Raw genomic sequence first — 27,459 nt, 5'->3', positions numbered from 1 at the left:
CTTCTGTTCACTGACTGTTTGCCAGCCCACACCTTCGCTAGTACTATCAGCACACCATGTGGAACTCCACGAATATTCTGGGGAAAAGGCCACCTTTGATTTTCTTAGGTTTCCCTCACCAGCACTACCTGGAAAACCACTTTTTAAAATCTCCTCTCAATTTCAAAAACATTTTGTGATAAGGTACAGGAAGAAGGTCAGGTGATACAACAACGGGGGAAGTGAAACTTTCAATAGATTAGCACTTTTTGTATGAGCCTAAGCACCTCTTTGGATCATGGCCTTTAAATAAACTAAATCTAAATCCAATAAGCTAAACCCATTCTTCTTTCCTTTGGGCAAATTAAACCATGACAAGTCCTGACTTTTCATTAGTATTAAAGAATCTACACAAGAAGCTTTAGCCCCAAACATTTTTAATATATGTTTGTCTGAAAAATTATTACAATTGTGCTTTAAACAGAAACGGTTAACAATGACATTGAAATCATGCTCCACCTGATCCTCCCCCAAATACGTTTTCATGCATTCCAGAGAAATACCTATACTGACTGTTGCACATGAGAATATTGAGGCACATTAAATTTATTATGGCATAAGTTTTTGTAGACCACTGATGATAACACATTATCTGATGAAGTGGGCTGTAGTCCTCAAAAGCTTGTGCCAAAAATAACATCTCTCTGAAAAACACAGAAATGACTAAGTACTTCTCAAGTTTAGATAAACAAGAATTATTAAAGAACACATGATGAGACTACATAGCAGGATACAATTACAATCCAAGTTTTCCCTCTGGCATTGCAGGACTAGCCACCAGGAGCAGGTCTCTGGAGAGGTGGCTCATAAAAGTCCCTAATATGTATGCATACATACATACATATTAAAAAGGTGATTCAACTCAAAATTTATTTCAGTGTAGTGAACGTATATCCAAGCCACTTTATTTACTTCATTTATATCCCAGTTGTATCGCCAATGGAAACGCAAAGTGGCTTACATATTTTTTTTCCTCATTTTATCTTCACAACAACCCTGCGAGGCAAGTTAGGTTGAGAGGGTGACTGGCCAAAAGTCACCCAGTAAGGTTCCATGGCAGAGTGGGGATTCAAACCTGGCTCTCCCAAGATTGTAGTCCAACACTCTGTCCATTATACCATGCCAGCTTTTGTCTGCCACATTTATAGAATGTTACTGTTCACCCTTACTTCCTAAACAAACTGACTAACAGGATACACAGCATTAAGGACGGCTACCTTTTTATAAATTCCGGACGATCAGAAATGCCCTCTCGCCAACAGCTGCACAGAAAATAAGATTCAAGTTCACATCATTCTTAACATTAACTGTGCAGGGGCATACTTTAGTGCTCACTGCTTATGCTGAGCATCCTGTTCATTGTTCTAATATGCATTTTATAGATTCTTTTCTGCCATGGCTTATGTTTAAAGCAAATGAAATGACATGAAAAAAATACAGAACATTTTCACTTTATGCTGAGTGTGTAAAAAAGAAACAGGGATTTGTTACATCCCATTTTCTACACTCTTAAGTTTTCTAACATGTCCCTTTTGGCTGGTCTGAATACAGCAGAGGCCCTCTTTGATTTAATCTTGCTTTGAGACATTGAGTTGCACCCTCCCCAGACAAAAGGATAGATCTGTGGGCTGAATTGTATATCTACTTTGGAGATGCTAGTAGTAGGGTTGTGCATAATAGGAAAAGTGAATCCTCCCCCTCCCTCACCAAAAAGTTTGTTTCATTTCAGCCCTGACTGTGCAATGGCCATGCAGTGGTGGGCTGTCTGGCAGAATCTTGTTTTCCTTAATGGCAAGTCGGTCAGCACTCATCATCAACCAATTGGTTCTGAAGGGGAGAAACTCAGCCCTTAGCATTAACTCCATTGGTGGGAAGGGGAAGTGCAGTGTGCACAGGAGTACATTTTTTTCTTCACTGGGCAATGGCAATGGCATTGAGTGGCTCATAGGGATCAAACGGCAAAAGTTTTGTATTGCACTGGGGAGCAGAGGGGAGCAGCAGACAGCACGGTGCCATTGGCACCAGCATTGCTATCGCCATCCTTTACTGTGTGATTTTATGCACAATGCAAGGAAAGGCCTACAACATCCACACGGGCATGCACACATGGATTTGAGGAGGGAGGAGTCTCCTTCAGCTTCTGAGCCCCTGGCTGCCACAAAGGCTCATGTTATACAGATTAGGGTGAAAATTGGAAAGAAAAAGCAATTGTTAAAGGAGAGTCACAATGAGGTCGCAGGCAGGTGGAGCTGGTTCATTCCCTTTCAGTGACCTTCTGTTGCTGCTGTTCTTTACTAAGGTGCCATGGTGTCAGTGCCACGCCTGTGACTAAAGAAGTCCTCCAAAGATAGTGGGTTGAGAACCACCAGGAAGAATTTCATCTTGCCCAGAAAGCTCTCTCACTTTTGGAGCTTTTCTGATTAAAACTGTCAACTCAGTGTTACATAATGCAGAGGTAGCAAGCGTGTGTATTGCACACTCACACATGCATGCACACCCATGTGGAAGGACCAATCTGGTCAGATTTTTTTTATTTTGGGGCATGCCAACAGGACTCTTTCATGGCTTGTCTTCCTGTGATTTTGTCTTCTTCATTTTCATTCAACTCTGGGTTAACGGTTTTAGTCAGAAAGGGAGACTGGCAGCCAGCAACCTGTCCAGTTTCCCACTTTTACCAGGAAAAGAATAGGAAAAAAAGAGAGCCATCCTCCTTCTACTTCCTTTCCCATGAAGGAAAAACCAACATTTATCACTCCCTTTTTGTGCACTTTTACACACAATGCAAGGACAGGCTGGAGGAGTATCTAAACAGGGAGTCCCGGGATGCTGCAAAGCAGATTAGGGTGAGGAGGATTCACCCCTCATTGTGGAAACAAAACTACAAGGCATGGGAAAAATGGCATAACAGCAGGACTCAAAGATAATTTATTGGCTTTGTAAGGGAAGAATTTTTTTAAAACTGAACTGCACTGTGCCAGTTGACAATGGAGCACTCTCCTGCTTGCACACGGTGCTGCAAATTTCCTGTCATTGTGCACACCTGCCAACACTTGCTTTCTTTGGGGTCCATTGTTGTGTGAGTTTTCATGTGCTTGAAGAGAAACTCATTGGATCGATGGGTTTTTGGGCAATGCAGTTTTAGGTTAAGCATGAATAGAGCCTCATTTCCCCAACTCCCTCCTTGAAAAGAACAGTGTGTGTGTACTTGCACTGTTGCCCAGCACTCGCATTGATGCACACCTTCCTCAAGAATATTTCAGGGTCCATAAACACAGAATCCTGTTGTTTCGTGATCTCAAACTTGGCAGGTTAATGTTGTAGAGGGAGAACTGTGTTGTGTGTGATTTTGGTGCTACTGCATGCAAAAACAGCTGTATTTGAGCTTCATTTCCCTACCCACCCCCTTGAAAAGAACAGAATGCATATGTGCACGTGCGGCCTACTTCCCGTCTTCACGCACACAACGAGCTGAAACTCGTGAAAACTTTTTAAAAACCAAACAGATCGGATCCAAGCCAGCACCAGCCCACTCAAGACAAACTAATAACAGAATGGAATTATTCCAGAATCCTCAAAACTGAAATTTTCTCAGTATACACCGTTAGCTAATAGCCTATAGTTTTCTAGAGAGCAGTTATGTATGTAATGGGTTCTGTTCATACTACATTATTTTCTAAGTTTCGTAATCCAGTTCTGTATGGTATGTATTACAATGTTTTTCTTTATTGTATTGTTTTTCTAATTTTGCAGCCCTCCTTGATCCTCAGCAAGAAAGGCAGACAGTAAGTAAATAAATCATGTTGAAGTGCTTTGGCACTCACCAGCATAGCAGCGGCTTCATGCATGAGATGCACAAATATGCCTATGAACCCATCAAATTAACCAACCAATTATTCCAGCTTCCGATATTTCAACAAATCGAAATCCCCCATCCCTGCAGCTCTTTTCATCAGAACATTCCAAAAACTGTGAAGATGCCACCCCGGTCCAGAACTCTGACCAAAGTTTTCCTTCATGATTATTATGCTCTTGAAACATCAAATGCAGACCCTGTCGAAGTTTGCTTTCTAATCCTGCACATTAATAGGCTGAAAGAGTCATTGTATTTTGCAGTACTGACAGAGCTCCTATTCAGTATCGAGGCTGAGACATGGCTCGAACTGCAGCCAGTTTCATAAGTTGATCATCTAAACAGAACTTGTTTTCAGCTCTGCATCCCACAAAATACCAAGTATCTGAAACCATGACTTTAGACTCCTAGCACCTGCTTCTATGTCCCTCCTCCCTCTCTCCTTTCCCCCCAAAGATTTTTTTTTCCACATAGTGAAAATGGGAATGTTTATTTCAGTCACATAATGAGTCACTCTCACTGAAACTGGCACAGACTATACTAAAAAACAAAAGCAATTCCATAAACTACACACTAATAAGGCAGACACAAAGGTTCTCTGGATTATAGCACAAAAGCACAATTTAGCAGCAGCATAAAGCTTGAAGCTAGACAAGAGAACTGACATCAGCACGCGTGCTAATCATAGTACAAAGAGCCTTCTATGTTTTGTCAAACTGCAAAAGGAGACCACATAAATCACTCTTTGTTATCTGAAAATATCTGGGATTCTTGAAGCTTGTTCTATTTTTAACATTTTAGCACTGGCTGCCTGGTGGAAACTGGACATTGCCTTACTGAGAAATGCTTCTGAAGACTATACTGCATAGCCAAGAAAATATGGCTTTTTGCAATAACAGTTTTTCAAAACTTGAATGTTTGTATATGAACAAAATTAATATGAAACTTCATTCTGCATTCACCCACACCCACCTTTTGAAGTATTTGTTTCTGCAACTTTTATTATATTTTACTGTTGGGACACACAACGCTGAATTCTACAAGAATGCTCTGAACATGTTAAATTAGTCTTTACTATAGAAAGGTTACCACAACAAGCAAGCACCGGCTTTTCAGTAATTTTAATTGACGCAGATAACGAACTAACCATGGTGCACCATTAACACAAAAAATAAGAGCATGAAGTCAACCACTGTGAATAATCAATGAACTAAAGGCAACTTCAGTTGAAGAATTCAAAGAATGAGTTGTGATTGTGTAACCATAACAATTTAATCTTTTATTAATCCAAGGTTGTCTTTTAACAAAGGAGAGTTTCCTCCAATTTACTAACAATTTAAAAAAATTAAGCTCACAAGAATTTAATTTTTTGTTCAATATCCCCAACCTCATAAAATTACTTCAAATTGTGTTTTCCATTGAAATGGCCAAATATATATACAGTACAGAGAACTGCTGTGAGCTTGGCCTTCGAGAATGCAGGCCCAAGGCACATTTCACCAAGAGAGATTTGTTAATTATGCCCTTCTCCACTTACAAAACTTTCATAACTGTGGAAAATATTAAATGCACCTTTACTTAACTATAACAAAAACACCTGCATTTGTTCCCTTTAAGACTTGTTTTCCAGGAAGCACCATCTTTTCTCACAGGGAAAAATAAGGAAAAAATAGTCTCAGTGGAAGTTTCCATTCCACCAGCTATCATCCTGATAATCTGTTCAGAATACACACACACGGCCAAAATTTCCTGTTTTCAATCTATTGTCACCGCTTGCTAGTCTTGTGTTGGTCAGTTCTAACTTTAGCTTGCTTATACAAACAAAGAAAACACTGAAAACAGAAAAGCTTGAAATGGAAGTAACTCAAGCACACTGAGAAAAACAACATGAAAAGAAGAATCATCAGAAAGCCAAAAGTTAATGTACACAAATAAGAATGTTGTTACACATTTGTAGCTTTAAGTATATTGTATATATAAAGGTAAAAGGTAGTCAGCCCCCTGTGCAAGCACCGAGTCATTACGGACCCATGGGGGGACGTCGCATCACAGCGTTTTCTTGGCAGACTTTTTACGGGGTGGTTTGCCATTGCCTTCCCCAGTCATCTACACTTTACCCCCCAGGAACCTGAGTACTCATTTTACCGACCTCGGAAGGATGGAAAGCTGAGTCAACCCTGAGCTGGCTACCTGAACCCGGCTTCCACCAGAATCAAACTCAGGTCGTGAGCAGAGCTTGGGCTGCAGTACTGCAGCTTACCACTCTGCGCCACGGGGCTCTTATATTTTGTGTGTGTGTGTGTGTGTGTGCGCGCGCGCGCGCGCGCGTGCGTGCACGCACACACACACACACACTAGTTTTATATCCATTTCAAGTTGTTTCACCATTTGTAAAAGCAAAGAACTTGTTCAGAAATCTTCAACTGTATAGTACTTTGTTTTACAGCAACATTCTGTATTACAGCACCCCTAAAATGGTATCTACCTCTACTCTTGTTCCAGCAGTGAAGGCACATTCTCACAATCGCAACCATCTGTGGCAACAACCCAGCAAAATCACCCTGCAAAACCTCAGTTTTGTTATCTCACAATACAGTGGTTGTTAAAAAAACCCTCTTTTTTAAAAAATGGTGTGGGTGGTGTGGCAGAAAACAAATCCAGGTTGCATATTGTGGGAATACCTTTATGAGCTGACAAAGTTAATAACCAGCAACCTCTAGTTTTTTCCTGTGTGACTGCCCCAGGGTAGGCAGCCATGAGTACTTCCCCTAAGTTAGCAGTAAGGAGCATATATAAATTCAGTTACCACAAAATACCACACTATGCAGGTATTATCCATAGGTTAATTAGTATAATGTTACTATACTAATTTATATATTTCGTATTACATCTTCCTAGTGCAATAGGGGGAAAGTACCCTACTCAGCCATACATTCAAATAATTAATTTTTAACAGTAGTAACTCAAAGTTTTACTTCTGTAAAGACAGCATAAAAGTCAAAACTGCTTTCTAACTCTATCAACTGGTATCCAAAAGTAGGGTTGCCAACACACCAAGAGGCGGGGGTGGGGGGAGCATCCTGTCCCTTTAATAGAGGCTTATTGTATAGAAATGAGCAGCTGAAGCTTTTCATGGCATGGACAGGTCATTTGTTCTCCAGGCTATTCACTGTACCAAAAAGTGATTTTCAACAAGTTGAAGTAAGATCAATATCCAAAGGCAGCTGCTATCACACATACGCACTCCAATCACCCACTCGCAAGAAGACACAATGTTTAAAGGGGAAGGTACATTGCAATAGGTGGACTGGCACAGCTGGCTGCTACAAAAAGTATTCTGCCACTGTTTGAAACAAACATGGCTCTACTAAAGCACAGATGTTGTAAATCTGGGAGGAACTTGGCTGCACAGCAGCTTCTGAAAGCAACACAGGTATGCCCAGGTCTTTTCCTGAATTCTCACTGTAATATGGGTCACTCACAGAATCACAGTTCTCTTCATCAGATGCTTATGCTACAATAAAGTTGGTTAGTCTTAAAGGTGTTACTGGACTCTTTTTGATTTTGCTACTACAGACTAACATGGCTAACTCCTCTGCATCACAGAATCAGACAATTTTAACTAATGATTTTCAAAATACTGCTTCAGAATATGGAGAACAGCCTTGTGCTAGCCAAGGGAAGGCAACCTTGTGTCTCTCTTCTTCTCGATACAGTTTTTAACTTCTTCCCCACCCCCCAGTTGTTCCTATGGCCATCACCCCAATCTAGACTCAAACTTCTGGTCTCTTTTTGAAGTCAATTTCTCCAGTTCTTTTCCATTTGTGCTGAAAATACTGTCTTTCCTGCCAGATGACAGTCTTGGGAAGATGTCCTTTTCCACAAAAATTCTTTTCTTTGCCCATCTTTGTTACAAAGTGCCTTAATAGCATGTTCTTTCTACCCCATCTAATTTTTCAGTTGGCTCTCTCTGTAAAAGAGCCATGCAGCAGGCATTGCATTTGCTTTTGATGGGATACATTGGTTCTTGCTTTTAAAATATCCAGTATGAGCTTTCTGGCCTTCTTTCAAATGCCGCCTTGCCTCACTACTCAGCCTCTTAGTGCCTTTGAGTAGCACTGTCCATATGTTCTCTTCACCGGTAGTGCCGATTTTTGTTTGCCTACAACTATTTCATTGAATTCTTCCAAGCTGAAAAGAAAAAAAATCCCCTCTGAATAAAATATGCATGCTTTAGCATAAGCTGCATTCTTCAGGCCTTTAATAATGTAATCTGCTATTTTGAGAGAGAGAGAGAGAGAGAGAGAGAGAGAGAGAGAGAGCAAAATTCCCTCCACCCCTTACACACACAAATGCACTCTCCCAAATCAAATTTTGAATCAAAATTTACTTCAAAAGTAAAGTCAGCATAGGTTTGATAACAATCATTATGAATTCATGTTCATGCCTAGGGCTATTTAATGACAATTCAGTTCCTTGATTCCTAGAATTGTAAGTATTTTAGGATCAATGGATTTTCTTTTAGTAGCATTTTAAAAGCTCCCACCTACGGTGTTATTTGATCATTTGCAGACACACACCATTCTCCAGAAAAACTGTCTAGAAACGCAGTTTAAAGAATATCAAATTTAACAATAAAACATGGCTATCACAACGCTTTTTGGAAATGTATTTAGTATTCCAAGATTACTTTGTTACAAATCATGCTAAATAGCTAAACAATGGTTTTAATCACTAAACAAGAACAGAAATGTTTCCTAAGAAAAGAAAGTTAACCTAAAATAAATTAGAGACAATTTTCTACAGTAATGTAATGTCATAATTTCCTTTATTTGACATTTAATTAGGTTAAACTGAAGATTGTACATATTTATAAAAAGGTTTCAGGATTGTATTATCTAATTACCTCTTTTTTGTTTTCAGCATAGCCATAAATTCCTGACCATTTCAGTAGTTGTGTCTAGCCCAAAATAAGTACAGCATTAGTCTTCCTGTCAGCTCTCCATCTCACTATACACCACCCTATTCTAATAACCTTTGACCAACAGGAAGCAGACACAATAGACTGAAAATAACGCAATTGTATGTATTCAAAATGATTTAATGTAAAGGAAAGAGGCACTTATTTCATTGGTGAATAAGCTTCTTTGAAATTGATGTTAGACCTATATATTAATATTATTCACAAAGCTAAGGTGTTCGCTAACTAAAGTATTTATATTGCTCACAACATTGCATGCCAAAGCTTGTATTCTGTGAACCTGGATCTTTAGACGAATCCTTTATTGGAATGGTGACTTTTTAAAACTTGCAGTTCTACAAACACCAGCAGTGCTAGAAATGTTTACAGTTTGTATTTACTATATGCTTTGCAGAAAAAAATATTTTTAAATATTGGCAATTATATCCTGAAATTAGAATGGTCTGGAGTAACTTGTTGCAGTTGAACACCTGAAGCTAAGCAGATGGGGCCCTGGAAACTGCCTTGTTGTGAGTCCAGCAACTACTTTGAGCTCCTCGGTGGAAGAACACTATATAAGTGCCTTGAGTCCTCTATTGCATTCCATCTTTTCACAGGACAAGGGCTAGTGGAATTAGACAATGTCCTTACTCTGTGGAACTTCTCTTTCTAAAAACTAAAATGTATTCTCCAATTTTCTTTTTTCTCCAGTTCTAAATTCATTTACTTGACACTGACAAAAAATTGTAAGAGTCCCTTCCATTGTATGAACTGAAGTGTATTTAGAGAACTTAAGAACACACTTCACTTCCTTTGTCCTTTGATGGGGGCCTGCTGCCATAACACCAAGGAATAACAGAAAAAGGATATCCTGCTTAAGTTCCCCTCCCCCTGCCATGCCTTCACTGAAACCAAATTCAGTGACCAGAGGGCTCAAAGCACAACAGATTCTAGATGATGTCTTTAACTGATAAGTTTTCATGGAGGAAACAAGATATCACAAGGGAGATGGCTTGTAAATAATCATGCTAAAAAAGGACAATCCAAGAGCATTTTCTCAAAATCAGTCCATGTTGTGGAGGCACTAATGATCAAAATCCAAAGAAATGTGCAGCTATTTCTACATGACCAGGATTTTGGACTTCTCTTTTGCAGAGTCCATCTCCCTACCTAAGGACAAATTGTTTTTGAAACAGCTGAGTTTCCAAAACACTTTCTATGAGAATTTGCTTTTCAAAGTTTAAAAGGTCCCCCAGGAATACAAATTCCTAGACTCACCTACAGTCCTTTGGATTCTGTTTTGTGTGCTTGGATTAAATATAAGTAGAGCTAGGTGAAGTTAGAAGAGAGATGGTAGATTCTTTGTTGTTTCTGCATAACATATGTAAGCTTCTCTGATAGGAACTGGAGTTCAAGAACAAACATTCTTGTACCAAGGATCAAGTGTTTCAGTATTTGACCAGCTGTCATTGCAAATACTACAAGAAATATCAGGTTGGATAAGGAGACTCCAAAAGGCTTATGTTTCTTTCCTAGTAATAATTATGAATCCACATAAATAACTGTATACTTCAGGCATGCTAGTTTTCAGTATTCTGTTATTATAATGCCTGAACATTTTATTCATAATAAAAACTAGAGGGTTTTCGCATTCATCTGAAATCTGGCAGAACCTACCTAAAGAGCAACCCATGATTTGGATATAAACTATACACTATAAACTACTCTCAGAAGTAGAGATGGACACGAACCGAAATATGAACCAAAGTTCTTGATGAACCAGGCCGGTTTGTGGTTCGCGAACCAGTGGTTCATCAGAGCTCATTTCTGACAAACCGCCACAAACTTTAGGCTGGTTCGTTTGGTTCATTTTTTGGTTCATCACTGCAGACAGCCTGGTGCCGATCAATCAGTCTCCTAGGCAACAGGGGATGGACTTCCTGCAGACCTTCTGCTGATCCTGAAATGGCCTTCTGCTGGCCCGGAAGTAATCTTCTGTTGACCCAGAAGTGACGGTTTGCTGACCTGGATGTGACATTTTCACAAACCAAACGAACCTGTTCCCAAACTGGGGCAGGTTCATGAAAATTCGTGGTTCGTGAAATGTGACGAACTACAAACTGCATGGTTCATTTTTTTTTACGGTTTGTGCCGATCTCTACTCAGAAACAATTTGTAAGTGTATTCCTATGATTTAAAATCATTGCATAAAAGCACCTTGGATTTAATATGGGTCTCTTGACCTAGACTCAAACTCAAATCCTTGACTTCAGTCCACTCTGGCATCTTCTCTTCGGTGGCAGTTAAATCAAAATGCAGGCAATAGATATGATATTGGTGGCAGTAAAATTGAAATGCAGGAAACTGCATATAATATAAAGGGTGCCTGTATATGATGCCAAAAAAATGGTGGAGAAGAGAAATCTTACACTGCCCGTCTATTCCAAGTTACAGCATGGTGATAACATTGTGATTCTTCTGCACTTAGCAATTTGCAAAGCCAAGCCCTCCCCCTATATAACCTCTGTGTGTGTGTATGTGCCATCAAGTCACCTCTGACCTATGGCAACCCTATGAATGAAAGACCTCCAGAACGTCCTATCATTAACAGACTTGCTCAGATCCTGCAAACTGGAGGACGTGGCTTCTTTTATTGAGTCAAGCCATCTCGTTTTAGGTTTTCCTCTTTTCCTACTGCCTTCTACTTTTCCTAGCATTATTGACTTTTCCAGAGAATCTTGTCTTCTCATGATACAACCAAAGTACGATAGCCTTAGTCTTGTCATTTTAGCTTCTAGGGAGAATTCAGGCTTAATTTGATCTAGTACCCATTTATTTGTCTTTTTGGCTGTCCATGGTATCCACAAAACTCTCCTCCAGCACCACATTTCAAATGAATCAATTTTCTTCCTGTCAGCTTTCTTCACTGTCCAGCTTTCACATCCATACATAGCAATGGGGAATACCATAGTTTGGATTATCTTGATCTTGGTTCCCAGAGAGACATCTTTATCTTTAAGGATCTTATCTAGCTCCCTCAAAGCTGCTCTTTTAAGTCTCAATCTTCTTCTGATTTCTTCACTGCAGTCTCCCTTTTGATTGATGACTGAGCCAAGGAATAGAAAATCTTGAACAATTTCAATTTCCTCATTGTCAGCTTTAAAATTATGTAATTCCTCAGAAGTCATTACTTTTGTCTTCTTGATGTTCAGCTGTAATCCTGCTTCGGTGCTTTCTCCTTTAACTTTCATCAGTAGTTTTTTCAAGTCTTCACTATTTTCTGCTAGTAACATGGTGTCATCTGCATATCTCAAATCGTTAATGTTCCTCCCACCAATGTTCACTCCACCTTCTTCTAGATTTAATCCAGCTTTCCTTATGATATATTCTGCATGGAGGTTGAACAGGTAGGGAGATAATATGCATCCTTGTCTGACACCTTTGCCAACAGGAAACGATTCTGTTTCCCTATATTCTGTCCTGACAGTAGCCTCTTGTCCAGTGTAGAGGTTGCGCATCAAAACAATCAGATGTTGTGGCAGCTCCATTTCTTTTAAGACTCTCCATAGCTTTTCATGATCCACACAGTCAAAAGCTTTGCTGTAATCTATAAAACAGGCTGATTTTCTTCTGAAATTCCCTGGTGCATTCCATTAGCCATCATAAATTTGCAAAGTGATCTCTGGTGCCTCTTCTTTTTCTGAATCCAGCGTGATCATATGGCATTTCTCATTCCATATATGGTAATAGTCTTTGCTGTAAAATGTTGAGCATCACTTTGCTTTCATGGGAAATTAATGTGATAATCTAAATATAAATAAATGACATAAATAAATGTTACACTGTATGGAAATGTTCCACTGTACGGAAACTATAATGCGATAATCTGATAGTTTCTGCACTCTTTGGCATCTCCTTTTTTTTGGAATCGGAACGTAAACTGAGCGTTTCCAGTCTGTGGGCCATTGTTTTGTTTTCCATATTTGTTGACAGATTCTTGTTAAGATTCTGATGGACTCCATTTCTGCAGCTTGAAATAGCTCTATTGGTATTCCATCTACTCCACGTGCTTTGTTTCTCCCAATTGCCGTGAGTGCTGCTTTTACTTCACTTTCTAGGATTTTTGGTTCTTCATCAAAAGATTCTTCATCGAAAGTATCTGTCATCCTTCCATCTCTTTTGTATAGTTCTTTGGTGTATTGTTTCCATCTTTCCTTTATTTTTTTTCCTGATCAGATACTGTATTTCCATGTCAATCTTTCAGCATCCCAAGCTGTGGCTTGAATTTCCCTTTGGTTTCTTGGATCTTTTGGAACAGATCTCTTATTCTTCCTTTTTTGTTGTTCTCTTCTATTTCTTTGCACTGATTATTATAATAGATTTCTTTGTCTCTGCGTGCAAGTAGCTGAAAAGCTGCGTTTAGAAGTCTGACCCTATGTCTATCACCTTTTGCTTTTGTTTCTCATCTATCTTTCGCAGTTTTAAGAGTTTTCTCAGCCATCCACTTAGGCTTCTCCTTTCTTTTGGCTACAGGAATAGTCTTTGCACATTTTTCCTTGATAATATCTCTGGTTTCAGCCCACAGTTCTTCTGGCTCATGATCAATTAAACTTAGTATTGCAAATCTGTTCCTTACTTGGCCTTTAAATGCTTCAGTAATATTATTTAGATTGTATTTTGGCACTATAATTCTTTTAGCTTTTCTCTTCAGCTTTATTCTAATTGTTGATATTAGCAACTCATGATCTGTATTACAATCATGTCCTGTTTTGGTCACCCGGTGATTTCCACGTAGGCAATCATCTTTTTGGTTGCCTGAAGCATGTATTAGCAATGAACAGGTTGCTGGCTTCATAAAATTCTATGAGCCACTCTCCAGCTAGTCCAAATTTTCCATCTATATTTGATTCTGCTTTATCTCCCAACTTTGCATTCCAGTCACTTATGATTATCAGCATATCTTGTTTAGGTGTACAATCAGTTTCTTCTTGGACACTTGCATAAAAGTTTTCAATGTCTTCCTCCTCAGCAACCGTATTTGGAGCATAAACTTGAATAATGGCTATGTTGACAGGCTATCCCTGACGTCTGATTGATATTACTCGGTCAGACTTTGCGTTGTAGCTCTTAACTGCTTGTGCTATGTCTCACCTCACTATTAGAGCAACACTATTTCTTGTAAAACACTCTGTGTTTTTCTGACTGAAAATGTCCTGAGTCTGTCCACATTACACCCACTGACACCCAGGACTGCCAAGTTTAAACGTTCCATTTCTTGTTTTACAATTTCTAACATACCTGGTTTCATACTTCTCATGTTCCATGTTTATATTATGTGTGTCGCACTGCATTGGACGTTTCTTTTGCATCTATTCACGTCCGCAACTGGACATCCTTTCGGCTTTAATCCAGTCACATCATTAAGAATAGCACTATTCGTACTTGTCCTCGGCTCTTCCCCAGTAGCCAATTGAGTTCCATCTGACCTGGGGGGCCTGTCTTCCAGCACTACATCTTTTTTCATTTTGGATTATCTCATCATAGGGTTTTCAAGGCAAGAGATTATCAGAAGTGGTTTACCATTGCCTTCTTCTGCTTTACAGTACTAACCAGGGTTAGTTGAAGTGACACTGCCACTGTCTGTGAAAGATTCTCTGCCAGTGTCACCTTCCGCTACTGCTGCTGCCCAATAGCTAACCTTCAGGAATTCCTCTACTCCCATCACCATTGGATCATTCAGTTCTCTTCTGCTGATGTGACCGTTGATTCCTGAAGGGGGTGGGTGCATCTTAGTCTGTTGTCTTTGACTATTCCACCTTGAGTGTCTCTTCTAGGAGTTCAGACTCTTGATCAAGCCTGTGCGCCTGACGATGCTACTTTCAGCACTGACGCACTCAAAGCCTCCTCACCATGTTAAGGTGTGTATCAAAGAGGGGGATATAACTTTTGAACAAGCTAAAAAACAAGAAATAGGTAGCTATTGTGAAAGAGGTTTCCAAACCTCAGTCTTTGCAATAAAGAACGTAACAAATACATCAACTCACACTTAAAATATACAAATGTTTTATTATAGAACATTCCTCTGTCATCCCCTTCCGGCAGTCTTATACAAGAGTTTCCTCTATATTTTGTGAACTGCAGGAGAACTGAGTTTCCTTATGCTTATTCATTATTACTGGAGAGTTAGGTGTTGATTATATTCTGCTCACTATCCTTTGACTTTTTATTTACCATAAATGCAACTCCCAGTGTCATTTTAATCTAACTTTTATTGCTTTGGAGATTGGTGATGCTAAGCGCTTGGACCAATCACAGCTGCCCGCATGACATCATCTGCGCTTTTAGGGTCGAAAAACATGTAAACAAAATATATGTATTTTTGAGTCTATAATTCCTTGAGCATGAATTAAGCATTGTTTCAACTCATTGTAGGAATTTTATTATCAGGGTTGGACTCACATAAATAACTCCATGTTTCTTTGGATCCTGACCATTCTCTGTTTCAATGTCTGGATGCATACAGGGAGAAAAAAATGCCTAATGAACTTTGCTAGTCAGTATGCATTTTGGCAAAAGCAGTAATACCTATATACCCATTCATTGGTCGTAAATGATGTGCTACATAAAATATAGCACAAAGATCTTCAGCCCTAAAGCTTCCACTGTTCCCTGCACAAGTGAATATTTGTGCAAGTAACCTTTACTTTGATTTTCAAGTGCCTTGCTTCTTCCAGTATAAAGGAATGACTCATCCCCTTTCTATCTTGCATTAATATTCACCTATGCCAGTATAACACATGCTAATGTTGTTGTACACAACAAAATCTACACCCACATATCTGATGGAAAGAAATGTTTTGTACTTCAGAACTAGTTTAGCTTCAATCTGAAAAAAACATTTCATTAGTATGCTGATTTCACCCAATTCATCCACCCACTATGTTTCCATTTTGCCCCTCGTATTGGGGGAGGGGTCCATTGACCCCTGGGAACAGAATTTCAGGAGTTTTTGTGGGCTACAACAGGAAGAACAAGGTCCCACTCTGCCAGCACCATTTCACTGGCAGATGTTTGGATCCAACCCTAAATTCAAATTAGAAGCACTGCAACTGCTAGGACACATGGTGAGCAAAGCAACTACCATTCTGTTAAACAGGTAAAGGTGTGCCTTATATACATATAGATTTAGCCAAAATATACATAGAAAAATATACATACAAAAATATATGTGCCAGAATAAGCATTAAACACAAATCTCAACCCCAAATATAAGACCAGATATATCTGGCCTAAACAAGATGACTTCTTTCCAAGAGTTTACCAATATTACACAGATCCCCCGTTCATGAACAGCTGCCCACGAAAATGCAGTCAGAATGTTTGGCAGATCGTCTCAGTTCCCCTTCTTGTGAATCTTGGAAAGAGAAATCTAGTGCTTTCTTCACACCTCTTCAGGTGCCTCCTCCTCTAAAAGAAGAAACATGCACTGCCAGTTGCAGCAAACTTGTTACTCTCTTCTAATCGCCAAGGCACTGCATTCCCTTCACACTAGAGCAATATTTCAGGTTTGGCCGGGAAGCTTAAGAGGATCAGAGAGATTCCAGATCTCAACATACACACATTTTTAAATTTAAATGCTGAATTCCAAGCTGCATTCCTGAGCTCCCTTTAGCCACAGAAAACTGCTTAGAGGTTAAAACAGATTCTTTGCAGTCCATCCTTGTGAGACAAGTCTTTACTTGTTGCCAACCACACCAGCTTACAATATCATAGTAGCTGGCCAATTATCCATTACCACTATTATTGTGAAACGTAACTTGATCTGTTTGAGCAAAGTTCAAGCTGCAAAAAGATCAAGGAGGTCTGCTTCCTTCAATGTGACAGCTTTTGGTTGAGTCTTCTCAGCTTTGAAAGCCAAATCAGTTTAATTTTTCTGTGATCACCCATTACTGAGGCAACTGGTCTATGCACAAAGATTTGCTTGCTTCTAGATTTCCTCCATTTAAAAACGGGTGGCAGATGTGTAGTTATCTGTGTTCCTGTCCTGTCAAATAGCACAACTGCAGTGTACTTTTTGCAAATATGCTTGATCACACACAGGAATAGCCAAACACACCTATATGTGGGTAGAGATCACAGATTAGACAAAAATAGCAAGAAGCGGGGAGAAGGGGCAACAACATAGAGAGCAAGAACTAAATCACTCCCTCCAGTGATTATGATGGTTGGGTCATGATGTCTGAGTTCATGTGGAATTCCTCTTTTTATTAAGGCAAGTTGTAACTGGGAAACCTGCTTCTCTTCTAAGTATTGCCATTTGAAGCGCTCCATTAAAGGTTCTTACTGCACCTGCACAAATTCCAGTATGTTTTCAAAGCAGACATGGAAGGTCATATGTGAACCATTCTTGCGTTAACTCTGCAAAACTGCAGAAAACTGCAAGTACAAACTAGCACCAAGATTCAAAATTTAAATACTTGCACAATTCAAAACCTTGCTTTTCGAATTAAAAGCAATATAGAGCATTATCTGTGCATTTCCTGGAGTACTGAAGTTTCTCCATCTGTCCCATTTGGTGTAACCAAGCACATACAAGCATTTCTCTAAATAAATGGGGGGGAAATCACCAGCAATTTAGAATGGGTCCCCTAATTCAGAGAACATGGAATGATCTTGGAGTGATTAGATCAGGAATCCAATCACCTAATGAGATGAGGTAATTTGTGCATGTGGTTTCATAGCACAGTCTGAATGGCAGCCCATTACACCAGTCCCCTGGCACTGTGCTAATCAGCTTACTTAAATGCAGCACAGAAACCCTGCACAGCAACACGCAGATGTAAAAAGAATGGAGGCAACTGACTGCAAGCTATTTCTAAACTAGGCCTTCAAGAGGCAAGAAACTATTGGACAAAAATACATGAAGAGACGCAAAAGATATTAAAGTTTCGCTTTGAGCTAAATTCCCAAAAATGTTAATAAATATTTTACCTAGTAATATTAAAAAAACACAGAGAACTTTTTAAATATATGGTGACAGCAGCGAGAATAGTATATACAGCAAAATGGAAGACAGAATCTTGTCCAGATGTGACTGAGTGGTTGAACAAATTCTATGAATATGCGTCTATGGCCAAATTTACTTCTTATATACATAATAGACTAATCTTAGAATTTCAGAAAAATGGAAAGACTTTTTGACTACGTAGCTGAAAATTAAGAAAAACTAATTTTACAATAAAATTAACATTTTAAAACTTTGATTATAAATGTTGAGTGTATTTAAGTACGAGGAGGAAGAGGAGAAATAGTTTTATCATATAATATGTTCTGTTTTTATTGTCTTTGTGTATGGTTATATATCTTGCTTATATTATTTTATCCATTGTTTATTGTCTGTGTTGTTTATTGTTTCTCTTTCCTTTCAAATAAAAATTTAAAATTAAAAAAATAAACTATGCCTTCAAGGTAGTGTGTTTTACATATATTAGCACAAAATTAATAGATATTCTAGTGAACTCACACTGCCAACATATTTGTTTGAAGTAAGAGACAGCTCATTTACTTCTTATTTATAATTGTGGGTCAGCATGGTACATGTCAACCGATCATTCTGCTATGTTTTACAGCCAGTACACTTCTTTCTTTACAACAGTGGTTTCCAAATAAGAAAACACTAAATAAGAGAATGTACCACTTTGTAGAACAGCTCCATACAGAATTCTTTCAACAAAACCTCATTTCTAACAGCTATGCTACACAAGACGACTTACGTGAGTTTAAACACAAGTTTGGAAGTATGTGGGCTCCAATGTCCCAGAGTTCATTTCCCCTCAAACTCAGCATCTGTCCTGTAACTTCAGTCTATACATGCAGTTGCATTTGCAAGTGTCCATGCTCATAATTAGGGGTGTGTGCTTCGGGTTTCCGGTTCGGAAAAAAAACCCAAATCGGGCCCAATTCTTAAAGATTCGGTATTTCCGAATTGAGGGCAGTCTGATGGCCCCAATTCAGAAATACCGAATCAAAGATTCACAAAGTGATTCGGGTTGCTTCGCAAAGCTTCGGGGCCTTTTTAAAGGGCTCCCTCCCACCAACACCCCACTTACCTGGGACATCCGGGTGCCGGCAGAAGTGGCAGTGCGGGTGGTGGAAACGCCAGCTGTGGCCTTCCCCGCCACCTTGCTGACCACTGCGGCAGCAGAGGCTCCTGCTCTGGCTTCAGGAAAGGTAAGTGGGGTTGGGGGAAGGGGACTCAGAGGGAGATGGGGGTCTCACTTTGGTATGCTCCGAATCATTGAAAAGCATACCAAAGTGATTCCGATAACCTGAACCCAAAGCAGCTTGCTGGTTCAGGTTTTGGGTTATTGCAAATCATTTTCCTGCTTCGGGTAAACCCGAAGCGGGAAAACCAAATATTTTGCCAGTGCACACCCCTAGTCATAATCAGTGAGTAGCTGGTACAGAGTACTGATTTTGGTCAGTGCAGGGGGAGATGAGGGATGGTATCCCATGATGCACCTTCTCTTTGTGCATGCTCAAATCTTCCTCAGCAGTACAGAGCAAATTCAGTAAAATTTGGCCATTGTTTCCAAAGGGGAATGCAATTCAGGGATTTCTGGAGACCTGGGGGCCATTTTAGGACCAAATTTTACCAAATTTGCTGGGGACCTACTCCTAACTGTCCTTTAACAACCTAGAAGTTTCAAGATTGGATGTCAGAGGGCCACTTTATGCCCCTCCCCAAAGAAGGTGCCCCCAGCCACCTCCAATCTCCATTATTCCCTATGGGGAAAACTATGGGGTCTATCCAGGAGGATGGGGGTGGCATTTTGCACCCTGGGATGCCCCCCCCAAAAGGTGCCCTCAGCTACCCCATCTGTTTTTATTGTGGGGGGGGGAATGACTCCCACTGCAGAAACACATGGCTCATGACTCCATGGTGAGAGGCACCCCAACAAGCTGACCTCCCCTCCAAAAAATCAAGCAGGCTGACCAGACACTCTCCATTGGTTTATATTGGGGGCGGGGGGGGGGGATGACTCTCACTGCAGAAACACATGGATTATGGCTGCTATAGCTAGAGGTACACTCCCAATTACAATTTACACACCAAACAGCTCAACAGAACAAAATGAAGCCTCCCCAAAATCCCCAGCATCCCCTGAGTAGGCTGACCAGCCACTCTCCATCGTTCTCTATGAGGACCAACATCACACATCATGAAAGATGGAGTGTTATTAGAGGACAGTTAAGAGTAAGTCCACAGCAAACTTGGTAAAATTTGGTTCCAAAATGCCCCCCTCCCAGCTCCAGGAAAGCTCTGAATCACATTTCCCATTGGAAACAATGGCCAAATTTTACCCAATTTGCTTTTTACTGTCAAGGAAGATTTGAGCATGCACAAAGAGAAAGTGCATCATGGGATACCATCCCTCATCTCAGAGGAACAGGGAGGAAACCTGTGCCAGTCCATACACAGTATTGACTGGAACAGGAACGTAACAAGGGAAACGTGCAAGTGCCATCACGTGCTCTAGACGTGTAATTCGTCTGTAGTTCAGCTCTAACTTGACAGAGTTATTTTGTCTTCTAAAGCCTTGTACTTTAATACATATCTATTCAAAGTAAAGTAAAACTGGAAATGACAGTCCTGACAAAGCTCTAATACATCTTACAACTGCAACTTCCAGAAGAAATTTCCCTACAAAAGTCATAAGATCTCAAGCTATTGGCAAACAGAGTTCCAAGTATCTTCACCATGTAAAAAAGGATTTGATTTTTCTTGTTACTCCAAGACACCTCTGCAAACAACTTTGACCAAGTATTTTTAGACTTCCTTTTGTCAAACTTCCCCCATACATTGCTCAATATGGTCCATAAACAAACTGATTTTGTTTTGCAATCACATATTCCAGCAGATTTGTTCAAAACTTGCTGCTGTATTGCTTGTTGTATGTGTTTTTTAAAAAAAATGTTTAAGATGTTTTATTGGTTTTAAAGATATTGTATTTTATATTATTGTATCAATTGGAATCTGCCCTGAGCCTGCTGGTGTGGGGAGGGCAAAATACAAATCGAATAAAATAAATAAATAAATAATAAATAAATGACAGATGAACAGATTTGTTCATTGTAATAAAAATGTAACCTACTTAAGACCCAATAAGAGGGCAATGGTGACAGTCTGCAAGCAAAATCTCACTTACCAAATGGGAGGTGGATTCAAACAGTCCTGCTACAAAGCAACTGTGTATGTAATCAGTTTCAATATGGGCAGCCAGCTCTCACTCCAGTTACAAAAATTTAATCTATTGAATTTAATATGTAATTGAACTAGCCGGATAATTACATAATACCGCAGTGCCTATTTCTGGCAACTACTTCTAGTCACTAAGGAAAAGCTGACCCAGACACAGACAATTAACTACACAATTCCAAGTATAGCACAAATACAAAGAAAGACACTGTCATGCAGGAGAAAGCGGTCAAAGATCCATATGATATATTTCTGGATTTATCACGGCATGCAGAAATAAATTCTGCAAGTTTAAACCAACAGGCAGATTTCACACAGCCACTGCAGAAAACACCAGCTTCTATAGAATGTGTTTTGCATGTGAAATTCAATTTGGAATATTTAATGGAGAAGGGGACAGACTGTGAGATGCCACATATCTATTAGATACCTCAATATTCACAGTAATGTGCCTCTGAATGTCAATTTCTGAGAGGCAATTATGAGGGAGGGGTGAGCTGCTGCCTTCAAGTTCTGCTCAAAGGAGTTCCAGGGAAGAGCCTAAACAAAATTTAAAATAAATGAAAATAGCAAGTTATGTTATATTAGGGGTGGCACCCCCAAAAAATTCGGGTTTCCCACTTCGGGTTTACTCAAAGCAGGGGGAAAATCCGGAATTACCACAATCCCAAAATGGCAAGCCGCTTCGGGATTGTGGTATTTAGCTTGCTTCGGTATGCTCCGGAAAGATTCGGAGCATACTGAAGTGAGGGGGAGCAAAACCTGTTATAATTATCAGCTGCCTCAAGCAGGTTCTAGAAAGGAGACATACAAATTCTCTAACTAAATAAATTCTATATACAAGTAACATAAAAACAACATTGAACAAACCCCCCTCTTATTTAATTGTAGGCAAATATTCATGAAGCCAAGAATGCCATTATATGTGTGGCAGCTTACTATTTTCTCACATAATGAAGTCATTTATTAGGAACAGTAGGAGTTAGACCTGCTTACACCCTGACAGCGAATGGGACAAATCTAGCAGCATGGCAAAGTTTTTCCAGTTTGTTATCTGCTATATCTGCAGGCCTCTTCAAACATCAGTAGCAACCCAACAAGTCATCAATGGCATACCATTTTAAAAGGCAAGTGTATCTTTTCACAAGAACACTTAGTTAACATGTTTTTGTTCTAATAAAGTTAATATGAAAATACGTAATATTTGACCAGACAATTAACCAAATCTTTTTTAACTGGTCCAGTGTCCAATATTATCTGTGAGCCAAACTACATGTTACGGCAGCCATGAGCCACAGCCAATGCTGTTTTAATGAATTTAGCCATTTAAAATTCACTGCAAGGGAGGATTCGGTTTCGGTTTCCCAGCCATGTCGGACGCTCCTCTCCGCAGGTCCGGGAGGAAGTGTCCGAGCAACCTGACCGGGTGGTTGACCTGCGAGGATTAACCCCCAGGACTCCCAGGTAGGGGGTCAGGGTCCAGAGCGCTGCGGGAAGAGCCCCCTGAAGTTGATCCAGGGGGTAAATAGCCCGTCTGCTCCTATGGAGGCTGGCAGACTTGCACAGCACATCGCGTGCTGCCGGGCCATGGAGAATGGCAACAAGCAGATTTAAGGTGAAAGCCTGTAAGTAAGCAGATCCCTTCTGTTACTTTAAGTGTATGCGAAGGATTGGTGAGAGTTGAAGCTTAAGAAGGTTCGGATATCTTCCCCTTCATTGAGTTTTGGAACTTAGTTGGCGGACTCCCCCCCCCTAAGATGGCGACGAAAAAGCAGAGCCCTGCTGTGGGCAAATCTGTTTCGGCTGCGTTGCAGGGGAAGGGAGAGACTCTTGAAGAGGTGGTTAAACCGTCGGTCGTTGAAGCTATGAAGCCCTTTGTTGATAGGCTAAATGAAATCGGACAAAGGGTTGGTTCAGTTGAAAACGACGTGAAAACCACTAAAGATGTAGCGCTCGAGGCAGAGAAATCTGCTCGTGAAAATGCAACACTTATGAGAGCTACAAACAAAGAAGTAAAGCTTTTGGAGAATCAATTGATAGGACTACAAGTGGATCGTGCTCAGACGGTATTGCGTTTACAGAATGTGAAGGAGGAGGAAAGTGAAAATTTAAAGGATCTGGTGTCGGAACATTTGGCGTCATTCGCAAAGGCAACTAAAGAAGAGTTAAAAAGCGATATTCTGGAAGTCCGTCGGACATCTTCAAAATATGCAAGGAAGCGTCAGCTGCCTCGCAAGATTATTATTGACTTTTCATCTAAGAAGACTCGGGACACCATTTTATATAATTCGACTAACGTGGACTTGGACTTTCTTGGCAACAAGGTTAAGATATTGAAGGATGTTCCATTTCTAGCTCGGAAAAGAAGATTCAAATACAAAAGGTTTGCAGCTCTTCTGAGAAAGCGTGATATAAAATACAAATGGTTATTTCCGGAAGGCATCTGGTTTAGATATAAAGACCAAGCCTACAAGATAATATCAGAAGTACAGCTGAGGGATTTTGTGCTTAATCATCAAGAGTTCGAGCAAGAAGAAGATCCAGAATCTGAAGGGGGGAGTGGGGAGGAGGGAGTGAGCGCAGCTATTGTAGCTGTTCAAAGAGAACTGAGACCGAGACGCAGGGGGGGGGGGAAGAAGACCTGATCCTGACTGTAGTTCATATCTTATAAGATCTACCAATCTAATAGCATATTAGAAAGTTTAACTTTAAATAATTGTATTATGAAGGGAATTCAATACTTGTAGTTGTAGTTTGTGTTCTTATGTTGTTTTTTCCCTCCCCCCTTGTTTCCTTTTTCCTTTTTTTGTTTGTAGTTTTGATGTTAGTAATTAAAATAAAAAATTTATAAAAAAATTAAAAAATAAAATTCACTGCAAGGGCCTGATCCCATGGCACAGTAGCACCATGAGATCTTGTCCCCCCCAACCTTTCAAGTGCCAAAACAGCCCCCCTTGACTATTTCGGACTTGAAAAGGCACAGGGAGGCAAGATTAAATGGTTGTGCTGTTGCTGTGCTGTGGGCCCTCATGGCTGGACCCTTTGGTGCCATATCATGCCACCTAGCAGACAAAAGATGCTGGCCTAAATGGCCCTTGGGTCTAACCTAGCAGGGCTTTTCTTTGGCTTTTATCAGGTGCTAGAATATGGCACTATTAGTAGACATGGCTTCTTTTTACTGACCTCTCATGCACCATAATATCTGCAGGATCGCCAAGTTTCCAAAAGTAGGGAATTAAATTTCACAGGAAATGCAGGGTAAGTTTTGTAGCCAAATGTACATACTTGACTTTAGTTGCATTTTACAGTCATGCTTCTGTCCCATAATCCAAAATTTTTCTGCAAAACTTAGCTTGTCTTATTGCAGAACTGGAATTGAGAGGCAAGCTTTTTGGGTGGTCAAAGAGGATCCCTTTCTTCCTTTTCACCAATGGAAAAGCTGATTGGATCCAACCCTTTGCACTTCCCCTGAGAATTGCTGAGATACAGTAAAATCATTGCTGAAAATACTAAGCACCATAATAACCTGGCACCTGGGATTTGTCAAGCCCAGTCTTAAGGGCATTATGTGACAGACAGCATGTAATTTGCATAGGATGAGATAACCTCTAATTTTGCAAGTCAAAGAAAGTGTTCCATATTATCCAAACAGATAGATCATCAAATGCATTCACAGTATGTTTTAAATTTACTTATATCAAAGTTAAATAATCTTTAATTCTTCTTTTTGAAAAAGTGAACCCTCTTTGTAAAGTACACCCCTCAGCACTAACAAAACTGAACAGCAAAATTTTAGAACACACAGATTACACTCTTAAAGAGTATGAGGAAATTTGATCTCTAATATATGTGCGCCAATATAATCAACAGAAAGAAAGATCATTGCTCTATAAGTAACAATCTTAAAATTCAATCGGAAGTACGTGGTCTTTCAAGTACCGCTGATTACAGTGGACATTGTTTCCAAGTTAACAGTGGTCTGAATCACAGTTCAGTCACTGCTTCGCTCATAATCATTCAAAGCAAACTGTTACTAGGTTTATCTGAAGCTTAAAGAGCTGTCATAACAAACAAAATAATTGTGCAAATGGTATGCCATGCAATTTAAAAGAGAGGTAATCTAATGCTAACACAAAGTTTTCAGGCACATTAGTGTTGAGTTAGTGCTATGACAAGCATACTCCTAAAATGGTAAGATGTGTATGAAACGCTGTCAGTACACATTTGCTACTTCAAATTTTATCACGATATGGAAAACTGATGACATAATCGCTTGGATCTAGCCTCAAACTGCCACAGATGGAAAGGTGGAAGCATGGCTTTCTCCTTCCTACTGCTGCCCCTGGGGGAAGGGGAACCCCCAGAAAAATCTTGGAGTGAGAATTGGAAGTCTGCCACGGGGTGGGGGAATCAGCAAAAATTACACACACCCTGTATGAATGGAAGTTTTAGGCAGGATCCTATTAAATATAAAAATAATTATATAATTTTAATTTCACTGCAAGATAAAAAAAATAAAGGCCTAGATCCTGTATGTTGAGCAATATGCATTTCTGAGGGGGTTTTAAAACCCATTTTTATTCCTATAATGCTCTAACAATCCTTGATTTTTCTTTTAGGGAGAGTTGTAAATTGAATTGTGCTATATGCAAAAATAAGACTAGAAATGTTTAAAGGAGATTTATTTTTGTCCAGTGTTTTAAGCATTATTCCTGTTTCACTATGTTATGTTGTAATTTTTAATTGAAACTGTAATCTGCCTTGAGTCCATTGAGAAAAAGTTGGTCTAAAAATAATGTAAATAAATAAATAATTTAAAATACATAATTTACTACTTCATCACATGCTACATAAAATCTGAGGATTTATTAACCTGATACGATAGTCTTCACATTATTAAATATATGCATAAAAATGTATTCATAATGGCCTATACATGAACTTTAACTGTTCCACTTCAATTTCTATCTTAATGGCATTACACACATGCATGTATAATCATTTTCATTTAAAAACCTATTAGGTAAAGTCCAAAAACAAACATATAAGACGGCTCTCATCAGCAATACTTTATTACATTTCATCTATTGTTAACTACACTGCAAGGAACCTCTAGCAGTCAGGATGCTGCTATGCAAAATGTGCTTAAAGCAACTCACTTGTATTTCCATTACACTAGGACATTCTACTGACCTGAACTGACAAGTCTGTTGTGCAAGATTTTTCTCCATGCAATAGATGTTACTTCATGGAGGCAGACCTTTCGCTGTCAAAACAGCGTCAGCTTGTCTAACCAAAGAAAGAAAAATTATCCTGATGAGATGCAGAGGGGTGGAGACCAAGTGGAAAAATAGAAGATATGTACACAGCGACACAGAGGAGAAAGCAAATCAGAAAGGAGGTAAACATACCCTTCGTCCAAGCTGAATCTCTGCTTATCTCTGAATCACATCATCACACTGTTCATTAAAGTGATCTTCACAGAAGCTATACACAGAACACAAAGTGGCCTACGGCCAAGTCAGTGACTTCAACTGCTCCATATTCATACAGTTACAGCAGCAATACACAGGGGACAGAGACAGAAAATGGAGTGGATCAGACAGTTTGCTCAAGCCACTGCCTGCATTATGAAGGGGAGGGGGGGACAGAAAGTGAAGCTGCTACACAGAGACTATGGGAAAGAGACTTGCAATGTAATCCTAAGCAACCCTTTTATCTAGAATTCTACACCCTTAGAAGGATGCAGTTCTGCTTAGGACCGCACTATCCAACTGCAGTCCTATGCATACTACTTGAGGGTAACTGTGATTGAATTTGGTGGAATTTACCTACAGTTCTACATGCTTATACAGTCAGAAAGCTATTTCATAACCTTTTTGTACACTGAGGATGCAACTACAAAGACAGATGTGTAATTTATTTGAATATAATTTGATGAGCTACCAATGTTAAAGTTTTTTCTAAACCTAGAAGCAGGATGCTTTTTTGATAATATCTAGTGGTGGTGGAGATTGCCATCAAGTCACAGCTTACTTATTGCGACCTCTGGTGGGGTTTTCTGGCAAGAGACTAACAGAGGTGGTTTGACATTGCCTGCCTCTGCAACCCTGGTCTTCGTTGGAGGTCTCCCATCCAATTACTAACCAAGGCCGGCCCTGCTTAGCTTCTGAGATCTGATGAGATCAGGCTCACCTGGGCCAGCCAGGTCAGGGCAATAATCTCTAGTGAAAGTACACAAACTCTATAACCAGAACAACAACAACAAAAGTAGATTAGAGGATGAAATGAATCAAAAATTTGCACTGAGTTATCAACTTGAAATCTTAGTATATATGCTTATTCAACACA

At 39.7% G+C, this 27,459-nt stretch overlaps 1 protein-coding gene across 4 annotated transcripts in view; it reads right to left on the bottom strand.

Moving 5' to 3' along the window:
• Positions 1-27,459, bottom strand: part of GAB1 (GRB2 associated binding protein 1) — a 107,160-nt gene that overhangs the window by 30,555 nt on the left and 49,146 nt on the right. The window lies entirely within an intron of this gene.

Source organism: Eublepharis macularius, chromosome 10, assembly GCF_028583425.1.
Source record: "Eublepharis macularius isolate TG4126 chromosome 10, MPM_Emac_v1.0, whole genome shotgun sequence".
Classification (NCBI taxonomy): Eukaryota; Metazoa; Chordata; class Lepidosauria; order Squamata; family Eublepharidae; genus Eublepharis; species Eublepharis macularius.
Note: the sequence above shows the minus strand (reverse complement) of the source record. Positions and strands in the feature narration are given on the sequence as shown.